The sequence below is a fragment of the Corvus cornix genome, chromosome 15 (genome assembly GCF_000738735.6).
Source record: "Corvus cornix cornix isolate S_Up_H32 chromosome 15, ASM73873v5, whole genome shotgun sequence".
NCBI lineage: Eukaryota > Metazoa > Chordata > Aves > Passeriformes > Corvidae > Corvus > Corvus cornix.
In genome coordinates, this window is record NC_046345.1 from 1,492,576 (window position 1) to 1,520,073 (window position 27,498).

Below are 27,498 nucleotides of genomic sequence, written 5' to 3' on the forward strand. Positions count from 1 at the left end.
GTGTCCAAAGCACACTCCCACAGCCCAGGAAGGGGTTTGTCACTGAACGTTCCCCGTTCCCGTGTTCAGAGCCAAGGCTGTGCTCCTGGGTAGGGCTGCAGTGTGAGCTCCCAGTGCTGCAGTGTCCGTGGGGATGGGAATTCCTGTGCCCCAGCACTGAGCAGGGGATGGGAATTCCTGTGCCTCAGGATTGAGCAGGGGATGGGAATTCCTGTGCCCCAGGATTGAGCAGGGGATGGGAATTCCTGTGCCTCAGGATTGAGCAGGGGATGGGAATTCCTGTGCCTCAGGACTGAGCAGGGGATGGGAATTCCTGTGCCCCAGGATTGAGCAGGGGATGGGAATTCCTGTGCCCCAGCACTGAGCAGGGGATGGGAATTCCTGTGCCTCAGGATTGAGCAGGGGATGGGAATTCCTGTGCCTCAGCACTGAGCAGGGGATGGGAATTCCTGTGCCTCAGGATTGAGCAGGGGATGGGAATTCCTGTGCCTCAGGACTGAGCAGGGGATGGGAATTCCTGTGCCTCAGGATTGAGCAGGGGATGGGAATTCCTGTGCCTCAGGATTGAGCAGGGGATGGGAATTCCTGTGCCCCAGGATTGAGCAGGGGATGGGAATTCCTGTGCCTCAGGATTGAGCAGGGGATGGGAATTCCTGTGCCCCAGCACTGAGCAGGGGATGGGAATTCCTGTGCCTCAGGATTGAGCAGGGGATGGGAATTCCTGTGCCTCAGGATTGAGCAGGGGATGGGAATTCCTGTGCCCCAGGATTGAGCAGGGGATGGGAATTCCTGTGCCCCAGCACTGAGCAGGGGATGGGAATTCCTGTGCCTCAGGATTGAGCAGGGGATGGGAATTCCTGTGCCTCAGGATTGAGCAGGGGATGGGAATTCCTGTGCCCCAGCACTGAGCAGGGGATGGGAATTCCTGTGCCTCAGCACTGAGCAGGGGATGGGAGTTCCTGTGCCTCAGCACTGAGCAGGGGATGGGAATTCCTGTGCCCCAGGATTGAGCAGGGGATGGGAATTCCTGTGCCTCAGCACTGAGCAGGGGATGGGAATTCCTGTGCCTCAGCACTGAGCAGGAGCTGTGCACACCATGGAACCAACCTTCCCAGGAGCTCAGCCCTGCCCAGCCCTGGGTGCTGCTGCTCCACTGCAGGCATGAAACCCCTGCCTCTGCCAGCCCAGCAGGTTCTGAAGGTCTGCATTCACAGAGCAGTAATGATCCTCATCGTATTATGGGACAGCAGAAACTTCGAGGAGGAAAATCAAACCACACTGCTCTTGTTGGGAAAACTTTCCTTCCTTTAATGTTCTGTGTTTGTGCCTTGTTGCCGCTAATCAGCTTTTAATGACTGCTCCCACTGATACCAGAGCAGCTGATCCTTTGCATGCAGCCTTTGTTTCCTGGAATAAAATCAATTAAGCTCCTTGTTTCTCTGACCCCCTCTTACACTAAGGCTTAGCACAACAACTGGAGCACGTTTTGGTCTTTATTCCTTTATAATTTTGGTTCTACAGGCATTGCAGCAAGTCAGGTGTCAGCAATTTCAGTGCAACACAATGTGTGTGTATTTAAAGTCTGCAGTGATCTAATTATTACACTTACATGCTTCACTTCTGCAAAAAATGATTTAATGAGCCTATGACACCTTTCAACAGCTTCTTGAATTTTTTTTCTTTTTGGTGAATATTCCAATGGACAAAGTGATAAATTTATGGCAGGCAATTTTGAAGATTTTCACAGACTTAAAATACCGAGCTGTTGGAAAGATGCTTCTAGAACACAACACTAAACTTCTGTTGCTTGTTGAGATATTTTGTTTCCAAATTAACTTCAAGAAAGTTGAGCATTTCAAATTAAAGTTTTTAGAAGATGAGCTTTTGTAGAAAGATTTTTTTTTTTTTTCTGTCAAAACTGCTTCAACTTATTTTGGGCCAGCTTTAGAGAAGACATTCTTCAGTTACCATAGTTAATGGCGTGATCACTTCATGGCTGGGGAGAAAAGCAGCACTGCCCTTTGAATTCTGCTTGAAAATTGCTTTTGACTTTAAGCAGGTTATGGGACTTAATTGATCAGATTCTGCAATCTTTTGCTGCTAATTGGCTCGATGCAAGGTGATAAAGGGAATAATAGCAGTTCCCATCGTGTCACAGGAGACACTTTGTACTAGAGATTCCCTTTTCCCATCAAATTCAGCATTTGTGCTTCTGTAAGAAGTCCTGGGAGCAACCAGGAGAAGAAAGAGGCTAAAGGAGCACCTGAATTTAGTTTGTTCACAGAAAAGTGGTTCTATCCTACAACTATCAAGATTTAATTAAAAAATGAAAAGAATAGAAGCAAATTGAACTCACACTTGGTCATGTTATCACCAATCCTGCCTTGGCAGTTTCTGGAATATGGAATAAATTGCTGTGCTGGCTGTGATAGCCTCTGTTGAAAACTTCAGTGACATTTCGCTTTGAAAATGGAATTCATTGTTCCCCCCAAATGTGATTTTTCTGAAAGTCACATTTCCCTTTCATGTCTGTAAGCAAAATTTTCAAAGAATTTTGTAAATAATTGGACAGAGCTATTCAGAGGACTTCATTGTCTTCAGAAAACTCTGGCCTCGTTTAGGAGTGGAACGTGGCGTCTAAAATGAACAGGTGAACCTCTGGGTTACAGGCAGGTCCCTGCCCATGGGAAAGCTCAGGGACAGGTTTTACTTGCTTGAGTTCAGCAAGGAGAAGGAATTTCTCAAAGCACAGAGAGGCTGTGCCCAGGATGGAACCATGAATCAGAGCCCCATCACTGCCCAGCCCCTGTTTTTCAAACACAGGGACCACCAGTGAGCCAAACCCTGGCCCCAACAGAAGAATGGGGACACAGCTGATAACTGTGATAAAATAACTGTAAAATACTGTGTAAATAATACAAATACAGCCTTCCTCTTCCAGGCTGAAACATGAAGATTTTTGTTTTTCAAAGGAAAAAAGTCAATTCCACGAATGTCATCTGAGAGTGGCAGCTGTGCCTCTGCACAGGAACAGTGCTTCCTTTCCAGTCTGGACTTGGGAGGGGTTTGCCTCATAGCCTGGGCTTAAAATATCTGTGCAACAGAGCCTGACAAAGACCTCCAAGTGGCTGAGTCTCTGGTATTTGTAGAAATGCTGGGGGGTTGTTCTCAAGATCGAGCAGAGACGGACAGGAAGTCTCTCCTTAAAACCTGGATGGCTCCCAGGAGACTGTGAAAATAAGGGAGCTGTGGAAATCATTAGAGCAAATCTTTCCTCAGTCAGTACTGGATTGGTGTCTTCTGCCCAGAAGCTCCCTGGAAGGAGCCAAAGAAGCACACAGGTGACAGGAACACTTTACTGCAATGTCACTGACTCTGTGATTTGGCTGGATGTTTTATTGACTGCTCACTGGCCAGCTGGGGTGCAGTTTTCACCACTGCAGAGCTTCTCTGTTTGGCTAGGTGGCATTTTCAGTAGAGAAAGAAGCTGCTTTTCTGACCAGCTCCTGCTTTCACGTGCTTTTGTGGCTCACTGAGTCAAAGATGCAGCTTGCACAGAGTCAAGTTCTAATTATTTCCAGACAGGGATCTGAAAAGCCCTCTTGCTTAGGCTCTGACACAAGCTGTAATTATGAGGTGGAGCAAAGCAGAAACCCAGTGTTTTAGAGAGGAACTGAGTTGGGATGGTTCTGTTGGTGCTCAGAGTTGCTTTGACACAAAGCATCCCACGCTACAGCTCCTGGGATTCTTCCAAGGCCTCTCAGTCTCCTCGGCAACTGCACCCTCTGCTATCAGCAAGAGATTATCTGCTCTGGACAGGTGCAGAGAGAGCCTTTGTCTCCTCACTGAAAAGAGAGCAAAGACAATGAGTAGGAATATTGCTGATAGTATTTAATGTAGCCCGAAAATTGAAAACAAGGACAAATAATTCTGTGGCTGCAGCAGAGGTGGTATTTTAACACTCGTAGGCTTGACCATACAGCTGGAAAAGATTGGTTTGTGATTTGGAACATCAGGGATATCTCAGCAGTTCCTGGTGCTCAAGAACTGATGGAGCAATGCTCAGAAGATCCTGCTCTGCCAGTGCAGCAGAGCTGATGGAATTGCCTTTAATTCCCTTTGCATCCTCCCATGATATTCAAATCCTGCTCACTCTTCCATAGGGAGTGACACTGTTGACAGAGATGGGACTTTCTTGCCAGATTTCACCCAGCACAAACATTTTTCTTCTTTTCCTGTGTATTTCCTGCCTTCCCACCCTCATTCACATCACTTGTTATTCACACCTTTTACTCAAGGCTTCTCTATACAGTATAAATCTTTTTGTTTTCCTTAATTAACCTTAAACATTTTAAGTCTGATTATTTCTGAAGTCCCTCGAAACGAAGTGACAGCCGTAACGGGCTGTTCTGGATTCTGATCGTTACATTTCTCTAAAAATAAAAGCTCAATATGGGATTCATTTAGAACTGTGCACCTGGGGAAACTCTGATTACTGCCTGAGGTATTCAAGGCTATTAAAATATTCTCAGTGAAAGTGGCTCTTGCAGCCAGGGAGGATTTCAGCTCCTCGTGGGCTGGAAAGCAATAAAATGTGGTGAGTCTGCTGCCATGGCAGAGGCCTGGCTTGCTTAGGAGGGCGGTGTGGCTTAAGCGGTGAGGCAGATCCCAAATCCAGAAGTTCCTTTATGAGACATTTCAGGCTGTGAACTTTTCCTTATCCTGAGAAAGAAACAATTTGGCCACCGGAGCACCTCGAACAGCAGGGCAGGAGCTGGATCGGTCAAAAGGACGCTTTTGGTGAAGATAATTTTAGGTTTGGCCTCACTGTGAAGCCCAAGATCACGGTGCTAAAAGGAATTTGATTTCCCCCAGGGTTGTTTGCCAGTCTCTTTGGAGCTGTGTGTTTACAGGGATTTCTGCAAATCCACTGGAAGTGTCGTCCCTTCCATGGAAATGCCAATGTCTGCTCGTGCCTTGGAGCCCTTTCCTCCTCAGCTGTTCTCTCTTATCCAGTAGCAACACAGAGCCAGAAGGACCAGGACCACTTTTATATTTACTCATTTCAAGTGGAAGCTATTAAGAAGGGCAGTAAATAAATATTTGTTGCCTTGCTTTCAGTAAGACTAAACCCATGTCAACACACTGAAATAAAAGCTGTGATATGACTGTGGCTGGAAAAAGGCAGGAATCCACTCTGGGAGGAGAGGCAAAGGATCGGTCCAGAGGAAAATAAAACTGTCCAGAGGAAAACAGAGCATTCAGAGGGGAACTGTGGGTTGTAACAATTTGTGCATCTGTCAGAAATTGAAATTAATTCAGGTTCACACTGCACTGGATTCTTGTTGGGCTTCAGTTAAGTTAATACTCAGTGTTTACTATTTGGCCTTGTATAACTCAAGCTCTTTTAACACAGTTAAAAAACTTAAGGATGTCCAAGGTGTTGCCATTTTCACATATTGAACAATAACAGTGACAAAAAAAAGTTATTTATTAAATTCCCTTTTCCTTCTCTTATTTAGGCACTAGAGAGAGCTAGAAAAATTATTAAAATGCAATAAAGTTCAAGCAGAAAAACAAACAAAGGAGCTGAAACATAATTATGTCTCCCTGCAAATGATGCAGAAGCAGCACATAAAGCTACCAACAAATGATTGGAGTAATTTGATGGTGTGTGAGGACACTGAGGAAATTTAGAGACAGGACCAAAGTACACTCAGATGAAACAGCACCGACATCACTGAAACTGAACTCAAAAAGAGTTTGTTTTGTACAGTAGTCCTAATATTCTCTGGGGGTTAGCCTATCATTTTTAACCTGCCTTAATTACATATTAGCAATGTGTGTACTTTGTAGTTCAGGGCTAACAAATCTGAATTTTGAAAAGCTGTTGCTTAAAATGGCTTTTCATGCACAATAATCAAAGGAACCCGTCGTTCTCAGCTAATTATCACTGGTGTGGGCTAACCCTGCTCTTGCTGTTGGGAGGAGAAGAATTGTCTTAGAAGCTTCCATCATTTCTCTGAAAATATCTTTTTCTTTCCACTGACTGCTCACCTTTTCAGCCTAAATATTTATGGGTTTCGGTATTGTGGTGATTTATTTCTATTTGGTTTTAATTTCCTTGTGCAGTGTTTCAAACGGTACCACAAGCTATGAATGGATTGCTGTTAAATTACGTAGAGGTGCCACATTGCTCTTGAGTGCATGTTTTTGATGAGGTTATTAAAACTTTGACAATACAAATTACCATAGCAACCAAAAACATAAATTCACAGCCTATTCCAACCTCTGGAGTATGAAAATAGTTTAGAGCACTCAAACACTTTACAGCATAGCACAGCTCGCGTGCCTCAGCTCACGCTTCCTCCCTGCGTCCTGAAATCCATCAGCCCTCATTGCTTCTCCATCTCTCAGGCAAAAGTCGGGACTTTGTTCTTTTTATTTTTGTGGAGAGTATTTGATCCAGCTCCAGTCCTTGCTGATGACTTTCCCTGTGGCCTTTTGGTGATAATTTGAGCGTCGTCCTTAGCCAAAAGCAGAGAAGCAAATGCGTGAGCAGGGTTGTCTCTGCTGGTGGTGGTGGTGGAGTGGGGCTCTGGGTTTGGCTCCCGTCTGAGGCTTCATAAAACAACTTCTAATCTTTGGCTGAGTGTTTTAAGAGCTCTTTTTTTTGGAAATGGCTGTGTAGCACAAGGTGCTGTAAAAATGCTGTAAATCCTTACTTCATAAACAGGTGTTAGTTAGGAAGTCTCAGCACGGTGCTGGAATGCAGGAACTTCTCCTTTACAGTAATGGAAAAGCTGGAGGTAGAACCAGGAGTAGGAGAACTGCTTCCATTTCCCCCCACATATTTCACAGCAGTTGTTTTCCTCCTTTAACCAGCACTCGGTGACCGCAGATAATCCCACTGGCAGCTGCCCTTGGTGTGAACAGTGAGGTTGAAGTGCCACCTTTTCCCTCCATGTTCAGATTGACCTTGACGTGTATTTAAAGTTATTGTGTAGTCCAGAATGGCTTGGTTGGGCAAGGTAAAGGATGTGTCTGCAGGAGCAGGGAGAGCAGGGCACACGAGTTCCGGGGGGCTGGGTCCAGCCTGGTTATTGATGCAGTATTTCCCTGAAGTCAATAGTACAGAAGTAAGAAGAAGCGATCTAGATGAAATCCTTACAGGACCAGCAAGGCAGTGGGCATTATTTCCTGTCTCTGTGGTTTATGGGGCACTTTTGCTTTCCAAGCTTTATGGGGGCAGTCGATGGTGGCCACGTGGTCCATTAAGGTAACCCTGCTAATGCTCCTGTCTGCTGTTGCTGCTGTGCAATCACACTGCAGCTGGTGAATTTAATCTGGAAATATGTTCCCTCTTTCTGTCCCAGTGGTTCTTGCCACACCTCTGAAATCTGCTGGGCCCTGGCCCCCATGGAAACACCGGGTGCTTAACACTGCAAGGGCTGGAATTCTCAGCTCTCCACCTGCTGGGAATGAACTCTGTCCCTCGGGCAGACAAGGTCATCCAAACCAGCAGCAGTTTTGACTCGGCTTTGATCACAATGGACACTCCATATCCCCTTTATGGTTTGATTTAGTGATATACATATATATATATATATATATATATAAAATAACAAACAGCAGTGTGTTACAATTCTCCTGGCTCAATCATAGCAAGAAAATAAGAATTAGGATTCCTCAGCAAAGTACATTCTTTAGAACATGCATAATCTCTTTTTATATGGAGCACATAATCAGATTTATTTTATGGGAAAAAGTGCTAATATTAAACATTTTTTACCATTTAAAAATTTAAGTAGTTTTAAACTGTTTATTTCTTTATTAATAGGCTATAACTTAGCTTCAGAACAAATAGCAATCCTAATCTGCATGAACTATAACGTGGCAGATTCTGTTCTGCAGCTCGTTTGCTTCATTCCTGTGCCTAAATATCAGCAAATAACAGAACAAGTCTCCACTTGTTGGAGGCTGAGGGAAAAACCTCCTGACATAGAGGATCTGCATGTAGTCAGAGCTGGGGACGTGTTTTACAATTATCATAGTTACAAAACTCTCAAATTCCCATTTTCTCAGCACTTCTACCTTCCAGTGGGAAATTGGTATAATTTTACTCTGTAAGGAAAGTCACCCTTGTCATAGCTGGAGCTGGACCCCAAGATATTCTGTTTAATCCCAGTAAATGATCCAACTTGCCCTTTTCTTGGGTTCCTCTGCAAGTGAGAAAGCAGTGCCGTGTTCCATTTCTTTTCCTGGCATTAGCTTGCAGGAACCAGCAAGAACAACACCTCTTCTGCAATACTAGGGGAGAAAAAGTGAGTTTTCAGCCAAAATTCCAACTATTCTATTAGCAAAATTAAAAAAAAAAACATTTATGTTTGTGCCAGACTTGTCATAAATTGTTGTGACAGTGAAGGAAATGCTGTTGTTCCTTCTCCTGCATCGAGGAACTGAAGCATTGCCCTACCAAAGCAACCAAAATTCTGCACTAAGGGTTTCCAGAGAACTGAAATGAACTCTGGAGTGGTTGCAAGGAATGGAAAGTAGGACATATAAAGCCACAACGAGGATTTTTTTTCTTTTAAGAAGTGTGGGAGAAACTTGAGAAAGTGCAGACCAGTAACTCTGACTTTTCTCCTTGATGAAATGGTAGAAAACTGTAATAAAGATACTTGATAGACACCCAGATAAATATCCTGGGGAAGAGACAACATTGTTTTTGTAGGGGGAAGTCATATTTCACAAATCCATTAGAGTTTTTTGATAGAATCAATAAATATGTGAAGGGTGATCTGGTTTGTGCTGCATTAGATGGATTTCCAAAATCTTCTGGGTAAGATTCATCAGAAAAACTTTTGAAAGTAACTGAGCTGCCATGGGCTGAGAGAAAAGCTTTTTCTGGGGACTAACTGCTTGAAGAAATAGGAAACAAAGGATTTCTTTTAGTGTTTTTTAGTGTCTTATCCCTACCCTGAGCAGGGTTGGAGCAGGTGACCTCCTTAGATTCCTCCCATCCTAAATTGCACTGGGATTCTGTGGGCGAGGAACCTGCACAGAGGGAAGCAGGAGAAAAGGGACAGGATTGCATCACTGGTGCCAAAACAGGACTGATGACACCAGGCTGTCATCACTGCTTAAGAATAAAGTGCTTGTTCTGATTCAAACTTAAAAATACATACATATATATATAGTGTAATTCTTTTTCCTTAACTGCATGGTCCCACTGAAGCCTGTCTATCTCTAAGAATAACTAAGTTCACAGCAGACTGGAAAAGCTTTGAAAGGGAAGGAACTGGTGTTTTGGAAGAAATTGTTGGTCCCTCCAATCTGATTTTCATGCTGGTGCAATGCATGAAACGATCACAAATTCTGATCCAAGTTCATGGGACCATCCGGATGATAAAGGTGACTGTCTAGGGGAGTTTTCTCTTGATTTTAATTTGGGTAGGAATGCTCAGGAGAGGTCTGTCAGAGGGCCTGTGTTGTGGGGAAAGGTGGCAGCTGACAACAGGGATCGTCCCAGTGAGATCTGATGGTGCAAGCAGAGGTTAAAAGGAACATGATGGGACCAGAATCATTTCAGAGAATTATTTGACATGACAAAGCACTTTGTTTTCCTTCCCCCACGGTAAACTTGAATGATCTTAATGACAGAAAATGAGATCCAGCAGGTGTAAACTATAGCAGTTAAATATTCATGAGTGAAGGAAAAGCAGGAACTGGATTTAAGCTCAGGGTCAGTGCAGGGTGAGATTCTTTAGGGCACTGAAGCAAAATATCTGTGAGCCTGCAGTGCAGGCAGGGTGGAAGGACAGCTTGAAAGAAAGTGGTAACGGTCAAAGTCAGCTTGTTGATAAAACCATGAGGAAGACACAGATCGAAAAACGTTCTTGAAATGTGGCTGCACCATTTCCAGGGATATGGAATTTTGTGGCCGAGAATTCAACAGCAGCCCTGGGGTAGAATCCAGTGGGATCTGGAGACGTGGAGGGGCTGAACTCTGACCTTCTGCATTCTCCTGGGATGCTTGGTCACTGCTGACAAACCTGCAACCTTTCTGGCAAGTAAATGTCCTAGAGCAGATAAATAAATCAAAATCCTGAGGAGTGGTTCTTCTCCCTGATTTTTGTCTAGGGGATGTCACTGGGAGAGGAAAGTAATCCTGAAAGTGATAAAAGAGTGAGATTAGACATTTAAAGTAAGAAAAATAAGCTGGAGAATTTGAGACCTTGCTCTGTGCTGTGATTTGAAGAAACATTTTTTTCCTGGTAGCAGAGCAGGACTGATCCCGCTCAGGTCTCAAATAACATCTTTGTGTGTCAGGGCAATTGGATGATATCTCGGAACGAGAGGCTGTTCCCGATACCGTGGGCAAAGGGCAGGATGTCAGATGTTGCCAAAGACTCAGTGCCTTTCAAACAGCAAAAGTTCAGGTAATGTGCCCTAGAAATGCTTTGTAAAACTGGTGCTCATTGGGGTCCCGAAGGGGTCCTTGCTCCAGACATCTCAGTGCATTTCAGGAACGGCTCCTTCTCAAACATCTCCGCGTGCCAGCTCAGGAAAAGGTGGGGGAGGCTTCCATGCCTGCAGTCTGAAATTGCTATTTCATTTTTGCCTTTATAGAAGCTGATATGAGGCCCGTTCCAGGCCTAAATGTGCATCAGAGCCTTCCTAAGAAAGCAGAATTCCTCCCCAAAGGCAGGAGGAACTCTATTTGCAAGGATTGGAATGACCTGGGGATCTTCGAAAGTGGCACTGGGCTCAGTTTAAAGCAGCCTTTTTCATCTGGTGCCCTCACCCAGTGTGCATCCATGGAGGAAAGGAGGCAAATTCATTCTCTAAATGTTAACTCACGAAAGAAATGAGAAAAATTGACCCTGTCCTTGAAAGATGATTGCAGTAAGTTAAATCACAGTGTGACATCTGAGGAGCTAGAAATGCAGCTGTCATCAAGAGACCTAAACCAAAAAAGTTCTAGAAGGCTTTCAGGCTCTCCTGGGATTCCAGATATTGCTTGAGAATATTGGCTTTCTGCTATTGACCATGTTCTAGACTGGGCAGTGCTCACATGTCCCAGCCAGGTGCCCTGGTGCCCAAAGCCCTGAAGGCATGAGGATATTCCCTCGTTTGTGAGTTAATTTTGCAGGAACCGTGTTTGGCATCGAGCTCCTGCTCACGATTTAATGAGCTCTGTGTAACCCACCCACAAATGCAGTCAGATCAGCCCTTTTGCTCCCCCACTCAAACCTTATGGAAGGCTGGGGAAAGAAATGGAGCATTTATGACAAAATTTTCCAACCTGTTTACATTTTTGGATGAGTGTTAGCTAGAGGCAGAAGGCTGGAAACAGTGAGGATATTCTTGCATTTATAAAGTGTATCCTGTTCCAAAGGATTCCCAAGCACGTCATAAAACTAAATGGGATTTTTGAGGGTAAGTTTTCGATAAGAATAAAATCTGCTGGGGAGGGAACAAATCAGATGAAGAAAATCTATTGACCCATTCTTCAAAATATGTGCAGAGAGTAGTAGGATTATTTTTCTCTCCACTGATAAAGATATTTGGCACTCTCATTTTGCAGTTTCCATCAGAAGATTTAAAACACTTGTAGGAAGTGGATGCCATTGCCCTGTTCATGTGGAAAAGGAAACTGAGGACATAGAATGACTTTTACAAAGGTTATATTGGAAATCACTGGAGAGGCAGAAGGAATATCCTGGTTTTCCCAAGCCCACATCAGACCTTCATCCCCTGTGGGTCTGGCCTTTGGGTAATGGAGGCCAGATTTAAATTGGTGTAAATCTCAGTGTGTGCCAGGAATTGATGGAGATGGGGCACTGGAGGCACCTGAGTGTCTGACTGCAAACGGTGATCCCCATTTCCATGTGGGACAGATCCCCTTTGTTTCACCTTCAGAGCAACCATTAGTAATGAACTGGGAGGAGTGCAGCTCGGTGTGGTTTTTCCTGGCCCTCCAGCAGGGATTCCCACAGTGGAATGGACGCCCCAAGACAGATCAGTTACTGATCCAAACACCGCTCCAGGGGGAGAAACTCCCTGTTCCACCTGCTCGGGGGTGAGGCTGCAGAACCCATCCTGCCTGGCTCAGCAGGAGCAGGAATTGTCATTGTCAGGGAGAGGTGTCCTTCTCCAGGAGGGGAAGCTTTTAGAAATGTAGACTATTGTGCAGGAAACAAAAGAGATTGTTTCCATAGCTACTCAGGTTCCATCAGGAAATTGCTCCTGGGAATTACTGGAAATCAGAGGGTTTGTCCTCCCTGCAGCCCTTGGATCCTGTACATATCCTGTGCTTTTGAGACCTGGCATAAAAATTTAGATGCTTTTGTTTACAAATCTCAAGTTTTCTGGGAAGCAAGAGCGTGTGACTGAAAGCAAAGTGAAGGATGCACAGGACAGGGCAGTTTTGCTTGAAAATTTAAATTGTTTCTCAGCAGCTCAGCATTATTTTGAAGGAATTCTTTTCCACAAGAAAGGTTTTCACCTGAACTGTGGCCAGTGGGATCTCAGAGGCACCTGCATTGACAGCTACAGGAAAATGAATTATTCTTGTGGCAAAACATAAAATATGTGACAAAGCCCAAGACATTATGACAATCTAAATATGAGATGTATTATGCAGTGTTTCAATAGATCAGTATCAGCAGGGACTTTGTACTTTGGGGGAGGATTTAACCCCCTTTTTTCCTGAAGAATAGTCTTCTCTTCCTGGCACGATGCTCCCCTTGGGAATGCTCACACATTTTGAGCCACTGAATATGCTCAGAGATAAAATAATAACTGATTACACCCAGTGCATTTTTATTAACACTGCGGTAATGCAGGTCACCTTCAATACCAGATTCCTTTTAGGAAACAAGGAGAATGGCAGTCAGGCTAGGATTGTGGGCAAATGCTTGCTGTCTGTTTTGTTTTTAGAAAATAATATGTTGGAATAAGTCTTCTTTTAATGATGCTGAAGGGAGGTTGGAGGTTTCCAGATAAGAGGAAAAAGTTGGCATGCAATTTTCAAGCAGGATTTGGGAATTATTCGTAGTTCTGTATAATCCTTGATCTCCTTTGTAAAGTACAGGGGCTGATACTGTTAGCCCTATTTTACAGATAATGAGAAAGTGGCATGGGGACTTAATAACTTGCCCAGGAAGTTCAGTCAAATTAATTGATAACACACATTTCAAAACAGAAGTGGATTCAGCTCCCACAACTTCGAGCAGAGAGGTTTCCAAAGCCCCGTTTCGTATTGATGAGGAACTGTATCTGTTTGTACAATTACTGCAAAGGACTTATGGTTACCATTCATCCCTCTCCATTTCTGTCTTGCTGCCTCTTGGGGGAACAAATTCATGGATTTGTTTATCTTTTTGCTGTTTTGTGGTTGTTTGGTTGTATTTTGTAGCAACACCTGCATCTCAAGCACAGCTGCAGACCCAGGAGCACACAAATATTTGGGGAAATTGTGGGACAGCAGCACAGAAGTGCCTGCCTTTACCCTGCCCTACAACACTGTGACCCTGTTGCACAGCTTCTTGGCATGACTGCTTCAGAAATGGCTGTGGAACCAATTAATAATAAATTATTGATATTGGCAGCTGCTGGGCAGTTTTCCCCAGCTGTTACTCACTTAGACGTGTCGTGTTTCTTCAATTCTGTTCTAATTTACATGAGTGCCAGAGTTCATCCTGAAAGCAAACAAGATATTTTTCCACGTCCTTTTCCAAGTTCACTTCCAGGCTCCCTTAGCTAAGTGACAAGCTGATGCTCTCCTGCCTACTCGAATGTCTTAGTGTTAAACTTAAGTTTAAAATTCCGTGTTAACCCTCTGTGAAATACTTGCAAAATCAGTGTAAGTATTTGAAACGTTTGCAGCCAAGCCTGGGGTGTTAATTTCCTGAGCTGAGCTCTTGTGGTACCCCCTTGTCAGCCTGAAGGTGCCCTCCAGGGGTGGCCCATGCAGAGACACTTCAGGATGCATTATCCCAACCTGCATCATCCCCTCAGACTCCTGGCTCAGTGCTAATGGACAGCTGATGACTCATTCCAGAGCACAGACTCTGATCTTATTAAAAAAAAAAAAAAAATTATCCTGTCACTTTTGAAACTACCCAAACCTTACAGAATAATGAAGAGCAGATGAAAGGGCTGTTGGAGTGAGTCAGGCTTTTAGGACGAGGCAGCCCAGCTCTTGACTCCCTGCCATTTTGATATTCTGTGCTGGTAATTGCAAGAAGCATTTGAGTTACACTTTTTCCAGTTGTCTAGCTCTGAGAGCTTTGCTGCCTGATTATCTCTGTCCTTTCTCCTTCAGAACAAAACTATTTGTCTCCACTTGCATGTACAGGCATTCGAGCCTCCATCCCCAAGGCTTGGGTACTGGTTTTGCTCTCCATTGGGGTTTTTTGGTGTTCTCATTCCCTGGGAAGTGGCTGGATCGTTTCTTTGAGAGTTAGTAAGTAACAGATGACAGCACTCTGACTTCTGCAGGAATCATGCCCAGGACTTGCTCCCCAACAGACAAAAAGCCTTCACTAACCCATCTTCTTCCAACTCACTTCCTTGCCGTTTGCCTGTTGTTTCTGTTCCCATGGCATGGGATTCCTCTTGGCCCATTGCACTTTCTTTTGCTTCCAGCTGGGCTTACTCTGCTGAAAGCACCTTGTTAAATCTGGGATCTCGTGCTCTCTGCAGGGGCCCATCCAGCTCTGTAGGTTCATGCCTTGAACTCTGAATTTTCTGGCCTGGGATCTCTAAGCTTGTTGCCAGCAGGACATGGCTCTCTTTCCACCTGACTTTTATGGCTCTTGCTGTTGCTTTGAGATTGTGCCTCTTCTTCCATGCTCAAAATGAACCATTTTTAATCTCTGCATGGCGTTATTAAACCCAATCCCAATGAGATTTCTTTCTTAACCTTGTAGCTGGGTGTTCCCCCTTAAGCTGGCTTTGTTGGGAAGGGATCACTTCCTGTCTTCCTGATCCAAACTGATCCTGGCTCTTTCTCCAGTCTTCTTCTGAGTCATTTCAATCCCACAAGAAGCAGCCACAGACAGTTATGCAGCCAGATGTTGTTTTCTGAGAAGCCTAAAAACGAACACCCATCAAAGCTCCGGTCAAGTGTGTGCTCAGGTTCTGGTGCTGTGAGGCTGCTAAAGCAGCTGCAGGATCCCCAAGAGAGGCCGTGTGTCCTCTGCTCTCAATATTCCTTCCTCTTCCAGAGTTTTTGTTTGCGCTGTCTCACGCAGAGGGAGCTGGTTTGAGAACCTCTTGTCAGGTGCCAGTTTGTGTGTTAGAGGTGCCTCGGCTGCTTCTGTTTGTGGCAAAGCCAAGGCAGGGTCAGACCCTGCTGAGTGATTCCCTGAACACTCACTGGCTCTCCCAGCCGTGGGAGGAACGCCAGAAACAGGGTGGTGGAGAGGTGAGATGCTCTGGAGGGGTAATCACGGGTGGAAGGAACACAGCAAGGCCCCATGTACCACACCCCAGGTCCTGTAGGAGGTGTTTATGGGATGCTGCCAACCCTCCATCTGCTGGGGCCTCTGAAGGACAGTTCTGGCTCTGTCCGAGGGCAGGGACTTCCCCCTGCCTGGCCCAGGTTGGTGTGGACCCACAGAGACCAAGGGTTTGCTCACGAAAATGCAGTGAAGAGGTTTTACCTCTGAAATGCTGGTCTGCATCGAAATCTGAGAGGACTGCCATCTTTCAGAAAGGGGGCAATGAATTTTCTTGTCTTGTTTAGAAGACTTCTTTCTGATTATTTTTTTCCTTTTCTTTTTTTCCTTTTTATGATACTTCAAGTTAAATATATGTATTTTAAGTTGTTTGCACGCGGCAGTTTTCACATCTGAGGGAGGATGGACTTGGATTATGAGGATTTTTTCCAGTAAAAGGCTTCTTGACAATCCCTGACAATCCTGCATTTATATCTTTTCTATTACATTGCTGTTTACACTCCCCACCTTTGTGAAAAAACAGTGCTGCAGAATGTGAGATGCTGCTTAAGTTTTCTGAGTCTCAGGATAACATCAGGGAAATTCAATAGATTTATTCTCTAACACCTTCACACAAAATACAAATGCTCAACCCCCAGCTTAAACTGCCAGACTGTTACAAAACCAAACTAAAACTGAACATTAGCAAGTGTGCTCCTTCTCACACAGAAAAAAAATCTCAATTTTGGTCGAGATGAGAGTTGTAATTATTTTAAGATAACACACAGCATTAGTGTGTGCTGAACTACAACATTTATAAACCGTGAGTCTGCTGACAGTTGGCAGCAAGGGTGGATTTTGATTAAGTAGGCCAAGAACACTGGAAAAATGAGAAATTCTGTTGAGCCTCTGTATTTATCTCTCCTGCACACAGAAGGGTGGGCGAGCAGCTGCCTCCACAGATGAGTGCTGCTCCTTGGCCAACCTGCAGCTCAAATGGATTAAAGGAGCCCAGGGTTTGGGGTTTTTTTGTTGTTGTTCAGGGAAAAACAGAGCAAGGAGGAAGATGAGAGAGGAAATATTACCAGCCCAATCCCAACCAGCCACCGGCAGACTTCAAGTTTGATTTTTTCAGAGGGGAAGTGTCCAGTCCCTCTGCTCGATTAACTGAGAATGTGGGTTTGTAAAAATCTAACCAGAGGTTGAGAAAACTCAGCTTTGTTACCCATTAAATACCACACCAGTATTCCACATACAATCGACCAGGGATTTTTCAATTAACTGGTTCTTGCTTGAGTGTCATTTCTTTGTAAGGAGAATTGAAGAAATTATGAAAAGTTTAAGGCATTCCATTAAAATCGTTGCACATTTGGGAATTTATCACATGGGTGCAAGTAAAAATCTATGAGAAAATCTGCTGAGCTTCCACTTGCCCAGCTGATGACTTGGGATATCGAAACCTTTTTCTCCAGGGTGATTCACCTCATTCTTCCTTCAGTAGTGAAGACCCTGGGGATGGTCCTCAGGGCTTGACCTCAATTCTAATCCAGTTGGAGGGGATTTTGACATTTGTTCCATTATTTTATAGAAGTGTTTCTTTGTTTCGTGGTAATCGTTCCTTTGTTTCCAAGGTAAGCTTGAGAAAGCAAAATAAAATTTACATGTGGTAAGGTTACAAAAGGAAGATTTTGAGGAATAAAAAAAAATACGTGAAATCCGTATTCTCATCTGACAAAGTAAAAGATCCACTTGGAAATGTTCAGGTTTGAGAGGTTTTTCCTTCTTAAATAGATCCTGGACCTGTAGGATGTAGAGATGGTCTTAAGTCATACAAGCAGCATTGCAAATGTAACAGAGTCTTGATTTTATTGCTAAAATTACCTAAATAATGGACATTCCTCCACAAAGATGATTTCAAAGGCATAGATGTTCTCAATATGAGCTGTGGGGGAAGCTTGCAGAGATTTTAATCAGTGAAGCAAAATTTCTGGAGAGGATTCAAACTACTCTTCCCTTTTGGGACCCTGAAGTTTCTGGAGCCAATCCTAACAGTAACTGACACAGCCAAATGCAGCAGCAACGCTTAAGGATGATCTTATCAACCCTGAAAAACAGCCCTGGTGACTCGAGTTTTAATGCAGCTTTCCAATGCAGTCTCCTTGCTAACTAAATGTTCCATCTGGCTTGGCTGGTGTTTATCCAAGTGTTCTGATTTTCTGACCTGTCAGTGCAGATGTGGGCTGTGTGCTTAATTCTGGCTTCTTTTCCTCAGAGAAGCAGTGGAGAGGAGCAATGTTGGTTTGAAAGCCCTGGAAAAGGAGATTGGTAGAACAAATTTCAAGTCTATTCTTACCATCATTCCTGTCTTGCAACAAACTGTTAAAAGTTGCTCAGCTGTGCTGTGGAGATGATGCTTCAAAGCCAGGGACTCAGAAATGGATACTGTTCTATTGAACTTACAGAGAGAATATCTCCCTGCCAGCTGTTTATAAACATGTTTAAAAGCAGTAGGGACTTTGATCTAGGTACACAAGATCCATGTGCTTTAAGGATTTCACAGAGTAGCCTGATTTGCCCATTTACACTTGGAAAATTAAAACACCAGATGGCAGCAAGAAGCCCAAGGTAACCCTGCAGACCAGCAGCAGAGATGATAATTGATCTTCTGAACTGCAGGCAGTGCTCTGCCCTTTAAGTTACATAAATTGTTACTGATAAACGTCACTGATAGTGCTCCAGTGTCCATTAACTCACACTGCAGCAAACTGCCTGCTCAGAGGATCACAGGAAATGTGACTTCCAACAACTCCCCACGTGAAGATGAATGTGCTGAGGGAAGAACAAGGAGCAGAGATCTGTGATGCACAACCCACTCAGCTCAGAGCTTGGGGTAGGGCAGGTGGGCCTTGCACGGGATGTGTGTGAAAGAGGGCACAGGGATTGTTCTTAGAGATGTAAATGAACAAACTGAGAAAATGGAACTTATTGGTGGGACTGAGAAATGGAAATCAACACAAAGAATGGCGGGGGGAGAACAGCCATGAGAGGAAAAATAGAGCCCAGCTTGTGTTGCTCTCTGACCTGAAATATGCAGTTGTGAGCTAGTCAGGTGAGAAATCTGCACAATCTTGAGAATAAAACTCAGCTGTCATCTCATAATAAAAGTGACTGGTGCCTCTGGGAATGAAGAACAAGCTCTAGCTAAGCACATTGCAAGGGCTGTTTATCATCACACAGGGTTGAACGTGCTTTTCATTTACTTGTTACTTTCCCCCCCCCCTTTCAAATTGCACCCATAAGTCACGGGAGGGGAAAATCTCAATACTCAGCTTCATTAGACAAACTTATTCTTTGAAATTCAGGGCAAGGAGCATATGGAAATTTCTACAGCAAAGAACAGACACTGCAGCCAGAATGAAAAGCAGCACGGTGCAATGTTGAAATGAGTGCCATTATGGGTTATTTTGAGTCAGAGCATGATATGATTGAAATTCAATTACCTGTCCTGCTTTGAAGGGCCAAATAGCTCAGAGAACACACAGTTAGACCATAAGGATTAAGAGAACAAAGAATCCATGTTGATTGTTGTTCTTGGTTATTCTCTTGTGGCTTGATGTGACCGGTTGAGAGCCCTGGGCTTCCAGAGAGTAAATGCTGTTTGTGCCATGGTTGTGTTCAGATTTCCTGATCAAAGACAGGCTATGGACAATTGATCTCTTAAGTAGCCAGAACATCTTTGGTGGAACCAACCTTGTTTGTAACTTGCCCTGAGTCTCTGAATTTTACTGAAAACTTGTTGAGTAAATGACTTTAGATCTGGTTTGCATATTCCTACTCTTCTTCTTTTAGCCTGCATTTCTGTCTCTATTCAAAGGCTTTTCTCTTCTTTTTCACCGTAAAAATCCTGCCATTAAAATGGGGTGTGTAGGTGTAGGGTGAGAGCAGTCAAGTGGTGTGGACCCAAACCACACTCCTTTTATAAGAAAATGGGTGAGATACTGAACACTCAAACCTCCCTGGCTGTGGCCTCTTGCAGTTCTGGGTGACAGCAAGACAAGCATTCAAGTCTGTTGGTCAACAGGATTCACTTTTATTTACAACACAAATGCTTTGTTAAACTTTTGCTATGACTTTTTCCAAACCAAAACATCTGGTTCAGGGTGGGACTGAGCAAATGGCACCCTGATCTCCTGGAAAATGTAAGAATCCTGAGGCAAAGTATTGATTTAGAAGATAAATCTCTTTTCTCTTACACTGCTATCCTGCTCTGAATAAAATCTTGTCCCCAGAAGAATCCTTGTCCAGGAATTCCACTCTGGTGCAACCACAGGAGCCTTGATGGAGGCAGCACTTTACAGATGCAGGACCTGATTCTGTGCATTTGTGACCTTTGCCAGCAGAAGGAGGACATCCCTTTGATATCAGACTCTGCACAGCTGGTTGGCAGCTCTCTGAATGCCTCTGGCCACGCTTGGCTGCTCCAGTTTCAGAGCAGCGATGGCATTTCCCAGTCATTCCTTACACCCCCCAGCTCAGCAGCTGTGTGTGGGGTGCGGGTCCTCCTGCAGTGGTGCCCCGTATCACTCACTGAACTGGTATTTCCATCTTTCCAGCAAATCCTGACACATTTGCACCAGGATGGAGAAGTCAGAGCACCAATCTCAGTGTGGAAGCAGAGGAAATCTTGGGTTTGTAGCCCACAGAACTTGAAGAGAAAGCTTAGGCTGAGCTTTGTGTTGCTAAGGGGATAATGCATTTGTAGCAGATTTATTCTTTGCTTCCTCCTTTGTAAATATTTCCTAACTCACATTTTTCATATGGATTCTATCCCTTTCTCACAAACCCTTTTAATGCAGAAATGTGCTTATCGGTATTTTTTTAAAATAATAACTTGTAATAATCACATCACTATAATGGAAACAAACTGAATTTGAATTCCATTTTAGGGCTCATTCGGTGTAAAAATAGGCTTTAGGCATAGAGGCAGTCTTTGCACATGCCCCCACACTAACAGAGATATAATGCAGCATTTCGTTAATGGCTCTAAAAGCAACTATAGCCAAATAAACCCCTTTAGGATAGAGAGATGTGTATAATTAGAGTTGTAGATCTCAGATTAAGCCATTTATCTTTGACTCCTTACGAGATGCATTGTCCTGTGCCCCTGCACAGAGCCTGACTCCAGCAATTGCACAAAGGCAATTGTTGTAAATGCCTTTGCCTTCTCTGGAAATTAGAATTCAAATTTTGTCCTTTCAAACACTCAGCAAAGAATGTCTCTGAAATTACCATTCAATAGGTAACATGAGATTATTGCCACATCCATTTCCTTCAGCTCAGCCTAAAAGCTGCTCCTTGCGTGGTCAGTTCAATCACCGTTCCCCCTTGGAAATGCACGGCCTGTGGCTTGCTCCCCTCCCTGGATTACCAGCGCTTTTTATTTTTAAAGACAGTCACATATTCTGCAGCCCAGACTCATTGGGAGGCTGCTGTGTTAAAATAGACTGTGCTGTGCCTGAAAATTGGGAAAATAATAAACAGTTCTTTGCTACAAACTCAATAATAATGCCTTACAGAGGCAGGGGGATGGAGGAGCAGGTTTCACTGGGGTTATTAAATTTAGATCGGATCTTTGGAAGACCTTACTTCAGTTTACAACACAGCCTGGCTCCTTCTGCCCAGAAGTTCCTGAACACAGAGCCACAAAGATTCTTAGAAAGCAAGAACCTGACCCCTGGTTTCCTCAGTCCTGGCAGCGTGCGAATGTGTCACAAGTGCTTTAGCTGCTCCCTGACCCCTCGTCGTGCTCAGTTCATTAGCTCTGGCACTGAGGAGTTCCTTTCTGTGCCTCAAACCGCTGTGAACAACAGATGAAATCAGAACTTGTTGAAATTCAAGTTACAGCACTCTTCTGTCCTTGGTTTTCTTTATGACCTGATGCTTCAGTAGCTGCTTTCATACACACAGGCATTTTGCAGCAGCCATCAAGGTCCATGGTGTTGTTTCCAGCAGCTGAAAAAATCCAACTTTCACGGACTTGACCTGTGATTTACAACATTTCCATCTATTTATGAGAAATAAAGCCCACAAGCGATCATGAAGAAAGAATTCCAAAGAGGATAACATTGTCCATTTTCCACTCTCAGTGGACTTCTTTTGCTGAGCAGATCCCAGTGTCAAGTGCACTTTAAAAGTTTCTGGTATCTTTTACTGCTCTTTGTTCTTAGGCTCAGTGAATGCATAAAAACCAGACAGGTACTGTCCTCTTCTAAACATTCTCAGGGCACATCAAAGTGGACTAATTATCTTCAGAAAAGCACTTGCTCCCTTTGTGGAAATTCCCAGCTATTGTTGTCAGACTGAGAAGTAATCCAACAAAAAACTTCAGTGCAGCTGAATACAATTAATTTTGTTTCAAGGATTACAGGCAATTCAAGGCATGGTAGGAATACACTTCCTTTTTTTTTTTTTTTTTTTTTCCTTTCTATTTTCAGCTATTTTCCAATTACAAAGTGCTCCTGTCCTAGCATGAACATCTGCATTCATTTGGCCAAAGACGCATTTCTGATAGAACAGCAAACTCTCCAATGGTATTAAACCCTGATTTCTTTTCATTCCCAAACTTGTACAGCTGAGAGAGATGAGGAAAATGATGTCATCTCTGATATTGCAATAATAACTTTTTGTCAACTCTTGATTCTTCTTGTAGGTTTAAGCACTGAAAAACCCAGCAGTGCCTCGTGTTTGAAAAGCAACATTTTCACTGAGTGCGGGGCTGGGAAGGGCTTTCCACCCAGTTTCTCTTCCATACAAAGACAAATCCCAATACAAACTCATGCACCGAGTTGTTTTTTGACACCCAGGAGTACTTGTATGAAGTGCTGGGAATCCTCAGTTCTCCACGTGGTAACTGGGAGAGCCCTTAACTGATTTCAGCCTTTCTTCAGGTCAGTCTCCTTCATCAAGGACATTAATATCTCCACTGAAGCCTCTGCGAAACTCTGTCACATGTTCCTGTGGGAAGAGGTGAGGCCACAGAACTGGCACGTTCCTCCTGCTGGTTTGGGATGTGCATCAGCTGGGAGGGTCATGCCCACAGAATAACAGTGCACTTTCTTTCCATTTTCTTTTCATGGATTGGTATTTCCCTACAACTTACAGATTCATGCAGAGGAAGGGAGAAAAAAAGAAATTAAAAAACTTGGTTGCTTAAAAAAAAAAAAAAAAAAAGAAGAAGAACAAACATTTAAAAAATATTCAGTATCTGGTGAGTCCTAACAGCAGGACACGGCGGGGTACGCATTAATGACCCGTTAATGCACTTCTCAGGTGGTAAATGGCCCATTAATGCTCCCTTGGCAGGTCAGCTTCCATAACTGATTCAAATTCACAGCCAGGGCACGGTGGAGGAGGGAAGCAGCCACAGAAGTGGTGTTTGGGACATTAACACCGCAGGTCTTGCTCTTTCGTGGGGGTGATTCTTTACAGAGGCCCTCTGGGGACATCTTTTCCCAAAGGAACGTCACAGACGGAATGTCCAGCACTGGGACACGTTCGAACCATTTACACCCCGCAAGGCTGAGGCTGCTTCCTCCCAGGTTCTCAGCAGCCCATCTTCACACCAGTACCATCCCTTCCATGAATAATCTGTTTCCTGTGCTCTGTCCACAACAATTCCATTCGACAGACCCCAGGAGTTCAGAACTGCAGCGTCTCCTTCACTAAACCTGTCAGTGTCCAAGGCTGGACAGAGATCAAGGTTTTGCTGGTGGCCCTCCTGTTTGTGGGGCCAGCACAGGCTGAGACTCCCTGGCTGTGGGAGACCAAACATCAGGAGAGCTGCAGGGCCCTCCAGAGTGACAGCAGGGCTTGGAACCACATTTGGCTCCAAATTGCTCTGTGTCTTCCTCCCAGCAGCTCCCACAGGATGGTGCAGCTCAGCTGCAGGGTGGATCTGGACATCACCTCCTCTGCAGCCACAATGGGAAACCCAGCAGGGGATGCTCCATCCCTGCCACCCCTCCCTTCCCAAGGCTGGGATGCTGTGGCTGTCGCCCAGGCCCATGCTGATGGTGATCTCCATGGATTTTCTCAGTACTGGAATGTCTGTGCAGGATTCCTGGGCTCCCCAGCTCACCCTGAGCCATGTCTGTGGCGCAGCTCATCCCCAGGCTCCTGCAGGCACGAGGAAATACCCCGTGTCCTTTGTGGCAGATCCTGGCCCAACACATTCCGTAAAACCTGCAAAGACAGAGATGCCCCCTCCCCACACGATCTATTTCAGGGTTTAGCTGCCCTCGCTTTTACAGAATGTTCCCTGTGTTTGAGCTAATTCTCCCCCGTTGCAGATGCAGCCCATTACTATTGCTCCTCCCTGAAATAAGCACACAAACTCTGCTTATTCCTTTTCTCCTTCCAGCAGCCTTTTATGTGCTTTGAAGGCTGTTATCCCTTCACTCAGCCGTCTCCTCTGCAGTCTGCATAGCCCCAGATCTTTCAACCTCACCTCCTAAGTTTAATTCTTTGATCTTTCTCACTGCAGGAATGAGTCAAATTTTTACGTGAAGTGGGGTTTCCGAAGCTCGATGCAGTTTGAGGGAGTAGAGGATGACTTGGCTGTCCCATGGCTTGGGGCTAAACTACTATTTGTGTTTGCTGTGTGGTTTATCAAACTTTTGGTTCATATTCTGCTTTTGACCCTCTCTAATCTTAGATTTCTTTCTTTCTGCATAAAAGGGACCAGCTTGTGTCTTTCACTTTGAACTTGTGAAAAATGGTTGGGCTTGAGTGTAGGAATTTGCGTTTGTTCTTTGTGGGCTTCATCCTTTTTCATTTTCCTTATTTATTTGCCTCTTCAGCTTAAATAGGTGGTAATAAAAAAAAGGAAGAGAGTTCCTAATTTACCACATTAATTTCCACAGTGACCCTCTGGCCACATGTGAAGAAAATTACTGTCTCTCTCAGGCTTTGAGTGGGGAATTTTTGGTTTTAAAATTATCAGAAATAGGCAATATTAGCCTTGCATCTCTTTTACATATAAACTTAAAAAATGTAGCAGTTCCTCTCTCAAATTCTTCAGTTATAATGTCAAAAAAGTGAAATTTTTTGACAGTAGTGTTGATCTTGTCTTCCTTATGAAATGAGGAGAAGAAAATCCAGCATTTCAGGTAGCAAATATTAAGTTTGGCTCCTATTTTAGATGTGACAAAACCCCTTGTTTTGCCTGTGAGGATGTAGAGTAACAGTGATGTGAATCCTGGTGGTGTTGAAGACTGTAGCAAATCTCCCATTCAGTGGCTCCAGGATTGAAAACATCTTTATTTTGATCCTGCAGGTTATCACCCTGTCGGTATGTGTGTAGAGTTTGTGGTTACAACAGGACAAAGCTGCCTCATCCATGAGGGAAACAATGAAAGTCTGCAGGAAACTGCCTTTGCTGATGTTGGGTTACTTTAAAAAGTAAATTATTTTCATTACAACCCCTGATTTCTGTCATGGGTTAAAATTGGCATTGCTTTCAAACAGATTGTGGCAGTGTCACAGCGTGTGATCACTCCCTGAAGAAGGTTCTGTGCTGCTACATGTGCTCCTGATATTAACATTTCCTGATGTGAAGCACTGTGCTCAGCAGTGCTGAGCAGGGGTGTTGGGAAGAGCAGAACGTGTCTGACCATTCCTGTCCCCTTCACAGCCCACCACGACTGAGCAGCTGAATCCCCTCTGATGGATCTGAAGGGATGATCTATGGCTCATTGCTGTGCTCTGCAACAACAGCAAACGGCCTGTGACTGCCCTACAGAAGCACATTAAATACATTTGGGCTGAGGTTTTTTAGGAATGCCTGGTGACACAGAAATATGGATGGCTGACAGATGCTTAGCGCTCCCCCCAAAAACGAGATCTTCTGCCAACAGCAGGTTTGTCACTTCTGAGTTTAGATCAGCTTACATAAAGATTTCCCAGATGAGCCCTGCCCTGTGGATTTCTTACTGTAACACACACTTGGGATGTTAAATCCCGAGTCAGATGCACGTCAGCACTGTAGGTGACTGTTCCACCCAAGAACTAAGCCATATATATACAAATATCTGTTTATATGTGTGTGTGAGGGAGCTTTGGAGGGTAATCATGAGAGCTGCAGGGAGATCTGAGCTTTTGGGACATCACATCCATATTTTGTGTTCAGCATCTCCTTGTTCTCCCCCTGTGCATGCTGGTGGCAGAGGAGCATCCAGGAGGGTGCTGTGACCCTGCTGGCAACACCAGAGATGTGGCAGTGCCAGGATGGGCCCAGGGAAGCTCAGGGAGCAGGATCCACACCCTCCTAATGAGGGCAAAGCCAGGAGGGTGCCTGGGCAAGCTCAGCTCCTGCGGGTGGGCAGCCAAGGAGGAACAGCGTTGTCTGTGTGGGATTTCTGTCTGTGTGGGATTTCAGGCTCTGTCTGTCTGCGTGGGATTTCAGGCTGTCCTTTCCTACAGGGAGCTGTTCCATCTGCTGTCTAAGCAGAAAGCAGCCGTGGAGGTGGGAAAGGAAGTTCTGCACCTCGGGGAAGATGCTGCCCTGAGCTCCTCAGAGAAACCCTGTGACAACAGGGGAGGCTTGCCCTGTGTCCTAGAATGGGAAAGCAGCAGCGGGAAGGGCAGTGGAGGAGAAGAAATGCAAAGAGCCAGCCTGGGGGGATCCTGGATTGTGCAGGAAACAGGATTTTCCCTGACCTTCTTGGAGCTGCTCCAGCTCATGCGGAGCGGGATTCAGGTAGAAAACCCCTCCACAAAGCAGCCTCGGCCCACTCCAACTGCTGCCATTTCAGTGGAAGCCGAGGCAAATTCCCATCCTGGCAGCACTGCTAACCACTGACAAGGTGCCTTTTTTTAGGGGTTGGGGAGGGCACGTAGCCAAAGGCATCCCACATTCCTTCTGCTGAGCGCGAAGGTTGCCAGAATTAGCGCACGTACAGAGTGCACAATGAGCCACTTCCCGCTTGATCTGCCAGGAGGGCTGAGGGATCTGTGAATTCTGCTGCTAGAAGGAAGCACATACCCAACATCTTGTCCATCAAGGCAGAAAACACCTCCAAAAGGCAGCAAGAGCGAGCCCGCGTCGCGAGGAGCTGTTTAAAACCAGCAGCAAATAAAACTCTGAGCTCGCGCCGACAGCTCCTCGCTGCCTGCCAAAAGTGAAAAAGCAGCGTACGCCAGAGGCTAATCAAGCTCTTCAAACCCACTACGCAAGTGCCTCTGCAGAGGCTCTTTCTCCAAGAATCTGAAATTCTCAGAGCTGTCTTGAGGGAGATGTTTCACACCACTGCTACCGTAGGTGCAGCAGCAAAATTGCTTTAGCTGGGGCATGGCTCCTTGTCCTGTTTTGGAGAGGTAACAAACATCAGCTGAATAATTTGGGCGGAAATAAAAAGGCCCCGTTTTTTTTTTTTTTTCCTTTGACAAACATTTATTTCTGTCACCCACAATAACTGTTTTTAAGGATAGCAGAGTGAAGCTGAGTTTTCCATTTATAAGTTTCAAATTTTCTTTTGTTTCGAAGGCCTGATTTGTTCACGTTTTTGCAACGTTTCACTGTGGTGGTATTTGAAGCCAGGATTTGAGGAAGAACACGATCCATTGGCAGGAAAAAGGAGAGAGGAGAGGTGTATCTATTTTTCAAGCAACTGGCCCACTGTTTTAACAATCAGGGGAAGAAAGGAACTTGATTTCTGACAAGAAATCTCTAATTTTTATATATTCTTCTGTGAATCTGATGGGGAAGCTCATGGATGTAGATGAGGATTAGGGCCTACTTCTCACTCAGGTGCAGGTGGTCAGAAAGTTTCTCTGAGACAACAGAATGAAACTTGTAGGAAAAGTGATGAAAGATCCAGGTTCCTTGTGTCTGAAGAGGGCTACATTTAGAGAATGAGAGACAAAACGGGTTCAGAGGGCATTGCTCTGGGCAGGTAAAATCCTGTGCCCAAACAGCAAATGAGAGGTGTAGGCAATTATTTAAAGTATTATGGGAAAATGACCGAGTCCTACACTGACGTATGATGTAGGT